This window comes from Rhagoletis pomonella, unplaced genomic scaffold (genome assembly GCF_013731165.1).
Source record: "Rhagoletis pomonella isolate Grant_MI unplaced genomic scaffold, Rhpom_1.0 Rhpom_scaffold_00001, whole genome shotgun sequence".
In the NCBI taxonomy this organism is placed as follows: Eukaryota; Metazoa; Arthropoda; class Insecta; order Diptera; family Tephritidae; genus Rhagoletis; species Rhagoletis pomonella.
Window position 1 is genome coordinate 3731245 of NW_023458555.1, and position 6191 is coordinate 3737435.

Consider the following 6191-nt stretch of genomic DNA (forward strand, 5'->3'; position numbering starts at 1 on the left):
GCCAAGTTTGGAAGAAATTGGTGTAGCGGTTACCAAGATATACACATGTAACCATAAGTGGGCGTGGCTACGCCCATTTTCCAAAAATTTATTTTATTCTTATTTTTCGTCTAAAAGTTATTGTAAATATCAATTTTGAGTGAATTATCTTCAGTAGTTACTAAAATATCACAGTTTTCGTATTTCTGGAAATTACCGTTATATGGGAAGTGGGCGTGGTTAAAGTCCGATTTCGCCCATTTTCAATACCAACATACCTTGGATTAAGGTAAATCTACATACCAAATTTCGTTGAGATATCTCAATTTTTGCTCGAGTTATCGTGTACACGGACAGACGGACAGACGGACGGACAGACAGACATGGCTTAATCGATTTCTTTTTTCATCCTGATCATTTATGTATACATTTGTCTATATCTATCTCGATTCGTTTTGGCTGTTACAAACAACCGTTATGTGAACAAAATTAATATACCCTTGTGCACAAGTGCGCTCGGGTATAAAAACGATGAGCCCAATAGTTGCCGCCGGAGTTGAGATATCTAAGAGAACTTGTGCTCACCCTATGGTAAGGGTGTCTAAAAGACTGTAGCTTCCCGGTAAAACATACATATATGTATAGAGACTAAGATCCTTGGAAAGTTTTAAGCCTTAAACAAATTTAAGTAAACACTGCCGAAAGACGACTTACGCTTATCTTTTCAAGCATGTGCCAGGCACATCAGAAACGGTAATTTCATTACAGCTTATTTGTCTTAAAGTAGCGCCAGTGCTAAATTTCATTATGTATATCCGTTATCGTAGCGCTTACACCTCATAGGCTATAAATTATTCTTAGCTATAAATTTCATGTGCAACTACGGTGCTAAATTTCGCTTTAATATGCCACCACCTCGTTAACCTTAAGTGTTTAATTTTCAAATATGTAATTAAATACCTAGCACTAAAGACTTTCTGTGTCATTCATTGCCCCATTAACACCATTTCGTTTGCTGCTTTATTGCCATTGTTTAGTTAGTACACAGCATGCACGCACACAAACTAAAACTGCAGAATTCATTGCGCTTCCGCGCGCGAGTGCCACTAAAATCGCGCTCATCCGGCCATTACTCATACGCCACGTGCGCCACATCTCAGCCATTGCCAAAACATCGGCCACTCCAGTGTACTACGCCAGCGGCACTAGGTTGTCAGGCGAAAGTCACCGCTATTATTGTTAGATTTACCTCACAGTTGGTGGTCTTGCTTTGGCTGTTGCTGCTGTTGTTGGTACTGCTGACAATCGCACTTACACGAATACCAATTACCGGCCAACTTAATTTAATGAAATCTGTTTAATACTGAGTTATTTTGCCGGTACTTAAGCCCACATCAGCTGCTTGTAATCCTCATTGAATGGCTGCATAAAACGCAAGCCATTGCTGGGATAAAAAATACATATTTGATGTGGGCAGCGGAGCATCATCGCAATACAGAAATCACAGTTGTGTGTCATGTACGAGTATGTACGCCCAGGCGCGGCCTCTACATTGCAAATAATCTTCCGGCACTTCCGGTGGATACCGTTGTCACACTAGGCGCGCGGTCTGCTGAAAGTCTTGATTTTCAAAAACGGCACGGCGGTCTTTCTTGCTGGTGCAGGTCGCTCCCGTTTGCTTCATTTTATGTGATTCCACTGGACTACGCCGCTTAGCTGCTTTGTAAGGTCTTAATCCCAAAGTAGGCGCAACTCGCAAAATGTATGAATGTTTGTAACTATTTTCGGATTTTACCTTGCTGCATTTTATATGCTGTATTTTTAAGTCTTCCCCGGTTCTGGTGTTTGGTTAGCAGAATTTTAGAGAATGTCTGAAAAATATAAGAATTAAAAACAATGGACAAAAATAGCAGCGTCTTAATAAAAATACCTTACTCTAGCGTTTTTTTTATAAAATTTCTCTCTGTTCTAGCAGCTTATTATCTAAGTAAATAAAACTAAGCCAGTTAAAGAGCTGGCGTTTTGTAGTAAAAATTTTGGTTTACCATGGCACGACTTGCGTCGACCGAGTGACCAATGAAGCGGGAGATGACATTCACTTACAATTATGTCTAAACACACCATTGACTTAAACAGTGATTCCGCCGTCAAAATTGCAAAATTCTAAACGGCGTTTGGCATGCGAAATTTTTTTTAGTTTTTTCGCGTACCATATTTGTTATCCGATTTAGTTAATACTTAGAAAGCTTTTATTGTACATCTGAATTAAAAATCTCCATAAAATGGTCATGAAATGCAAACTGCTCTTAGGTTCCTGCAAATGGGAAATTAAACTCCATCAGACAGCTGGCGAATTGGCGAAGCCAGGGGTCTGTTGTGGTGAAACTGAAGCGATGACACTGACATAAACTACCAGAATAATCCAAGCTGTAATTTATGCGAATTTCCTTGGAATAGTTAGAAGCAGGTGGTCAAATATACTGTTTGGCCGGATATTAAGCGAACTTTTATTGACTGCAACCGGAAGAAAGGGTTTTTTTTTTATCAGATCAAATACAGAATGATGATTACAAATGCTGGGAAATATGCAGAAAGCACATTACTTCCTTATATGTAGTTTCCAAGGTTGTAGCAGAGATTTTTCTGTTTGTATACCATAGACTTGGGAGTATTAGGTGAAAAGGACAGGAAGGCATATAGTAAAAATTAGCGGACCAGTCAGGAGCTACTGAAATCTAGAATTTACATAGACAAGAAAATGTATAAAAATGACACAAAGATGAGCTGTTTTCCTTAGATACTATCTGCACTTAACCAACAAAGCTCAAAGCGCAATAAATAGTGCAGCATCTAAATATATTCATACATAAGTATCCTAAGAAGCCCATCAGTTAGTGTTGATTTTTGTAAGTAGTAATATTATTAAAAAGCTATCTACTACTTAGAATCATCAAAGCCATTTGTAACCAATGCCAAAAAGTGTTTCAAATGGCTGAACGCATCATCGTGATAAGATATTTTGCAAATAATCAATACCAGAATAATTTGCTAATAGGAAATGGTGAATTATTTCTATTTATAAGTACGTGTATAAATGCACAGTTGTGGCTTGACAGCACATATTTATATGCACGTAACCATAAATTAATTACCGCAGAAAGCAAAAATATTAGCAAAAAAAAAAAAAACATAGGACACGCTTAGTAAGTAAGTAAATTGTTCTAACTTTCATGAAATAAGAGCAAATTTTTTTCTGAAAGCTTTTTTTTTATTACGAATTTATTTTACTCAGCAAACTTGTTTGATAGCGACTAATTAAAACTTAGTCGTTAGAAGCAAAAAACAAAAAAAAAAATATACTTCATCCAATCAAAAGAGAGCACAACAACATTTTTTTCTCTTGACCTTGGTTTTACTGCTGCCTGGGGAAAATTCAAATTTGTTTCCATTATTCCAATCTAAGTTGCTAGCAGCTGACTAACGAAGCCAATCAATCTATGCAGTACATCGTGCATTAAAAAATATCAATATGTACTTTGATGAAAGTAATCATACATACATACATACATACATACTTATATTTGTAGAGAAGTCCACTTTACGCAGTTGTACGGGCTTGCAAATTGCTATTGGCTGGAGGATGCTTGTATTCGTCTACTGCAATGCCAAAGTGTAAATTGAGTAAGTTTTCCTAAGGCGACGAAAGTTAAATTTCTCTTAGCACTTCAATTAGTTGTTTTTGTATTTATTATGTTTCATGGAAATCTTGGTAAAAACTTCTTCTTAATTAAAAGTAAGATTTCACTTTTAAACTTAACTATTTACATTGACACTCAGACTGGCGGTATGTGTGTGTAAATATTGCACAAAAGATTGAGTTAGTGGCGACTACAGTAAGGTGCAAACAAACGAAGTTTTCAATTGAAATGATTTTAAGGCGTTTAACCCACTGAAGACTAATGGCGTTTTATTTTCTACCGAAATATGTTGCCTTCTCAGTGCCCTCTACGCACAAATACTAAGGAAAGGCCAACAAAAAGGTAGATAACACATTTTGCAAAAAAGAAAACGCCATAAGTGAATCCAGTTTCTCAACCTGTAAAATATTATACCCAAAAAAATTAATATAATTTGCTCAACGCATTATTTTAAGTAATCATTTTCTGACTGACAGTCCGATAAGCCGTAAGCCCTAGCCTTTTTTCTGCTGACAAATAAAATAATTTTACTTTTAGTTGCTTAAATTAATTCAAGCAATCTTCGTAAATACCAGCCATTTTTTGTTAAATTTATGCGACCGCAGTCATTTGCACAGATTACGAATGCGAACATTTCAATTGACTTGCGCACGTTGTCGCATTTTTTCTATAATCTGCATTAAATTTAGTTTTTTTGTGAAATAAGTTTTCGTGCTATTGCATTTATCAATCGATAAACATTGCTCTAAAAAGTACACAACCAATTCTCAGATACGAATGTTTTGCGTTTTCCTTTCTACAAAAAATTTTTTCATTGCCCTCTGCTTAGTATTTGTGCGTAGGGGGCACTGAGAGAGCAACATTTTTCGGTAGAAAAGAAAACGCCACAGGTTTTTGTTTACTGCATTTCCGTCGGCTGTCGGCTGTCGCTGGCGTCATTAGCTGTGTCGAATATATTCGCCAAACCGCAAATTAACTAAAAAGGCCTGCCGACCGCTGTTTATTTGTTTGTTATTTGATTATTTCGTGGCATCAAACGTGATTGCAGATACCGCAGCTGACGGATAATGCCGCAATGAAATAATTATTTTTATTTGAATACCGTTTGCTAAAATTTTCGCACATTTACTGAGTTTTCGATTTGAATTAATAAAAGTCGCGTGTTATTGTTAAAATGTATAACACTGCAAATGCGAATACCCACCACCGTACTCGTTTTTTTCATTCGATATACTTCGGTTAGGTTAGGCTGCCTGACATAGACAAATCGTTACATTCATAGCGTTTTCAGATTTAAAAAAAAAAAACACCTTTTATGATGAGTGGACACTATGTCAAGAATCTACGATACCTTCTCTACGAATTTTAACCCCACTTTGAAGATATGCTTAGCAAAATAAATTGTTGTCAGTTACTAGTCCACCCAGAAGTCTACATATAAAAATTAAATAAATTTCATCGTTTTCAGATCATGCGACTTACTTTGCATTTGCTTTGTGTTAACCTTATTTCATCTATTTGCTAAATGAGTTATATTACTTTTTCAGGCCTGTTAAAAAATTAATATTACCAGCATCTCTGGTTGGTGTTGCAGTTCAACAGCATTTCTTACCTAGCTAAATTCTCTTTTTTACCACTTACCTCCTTTGACTAAATTAACGGAATTTGCCTTAACTGAGGCATCTTACAAGCTCGTATTTTGTACTTTAAAAAAAGTGAAGAGAGAGGTCGTTTTGTCCGCATCTACGGTGAGTCAAACATTATCAGAGGACTTGTAATTTGTTTGGAGGAACTAGCCATATAGAAAAATGGCAACACCGCCTTAAAACCAGGTTTTTTTTAGTTTTACCTTAAGCATAAGACGTCACTTGCGGAGTTCCCTGTTAACTTCTTTCTTATGACCCTTAAGGCTATATTAACCCCTACTAATTGAGCACCTTCCAATATAAGATTGCCTGGAATGGCACTGAAAGCATCCATTGAGTAGGGAAATTCATAGCTTGTTTAATAGGATCAGTTACTTTTGACAGCAGGCTTCCCCATTTATAAGAAATTAGTTTGAAAACTAGAGTGCGTTAAGAACTTGACATTCATCTGAGTAATGGGCTGTTTTTGCTTACGCGTAAAAGCACATTTAGCGCATTTAGCTCTAAATGCTACTCTAAATGTACATTTATCCATACAAAATTCGTCACCTAAATGCAACTAAATGCAACTCAATTTTTGCATTAAGAATGTAAATGCTAAAAGCAACCCTGTGATCTTCCAAAATTTCCACGATTCGAACATGGTTTAATGAGAAAAAGTCGCAACATTGCATTTTCGAGTATACAGTGGCTAGCTGCGTTTCAGTGATCGGCGATCGAGATTTCATTTATTATTTTACATTATTTGGATAAAGAAAAGTTAAGAAAATTCAATATCGATGCGATGCTGATAGAAATCTGGATCAATTTGTGATCATTTCTGTTTGTTTTGTTTCCTAATAAAGTTAGGAAATTTTAATTGACAGCA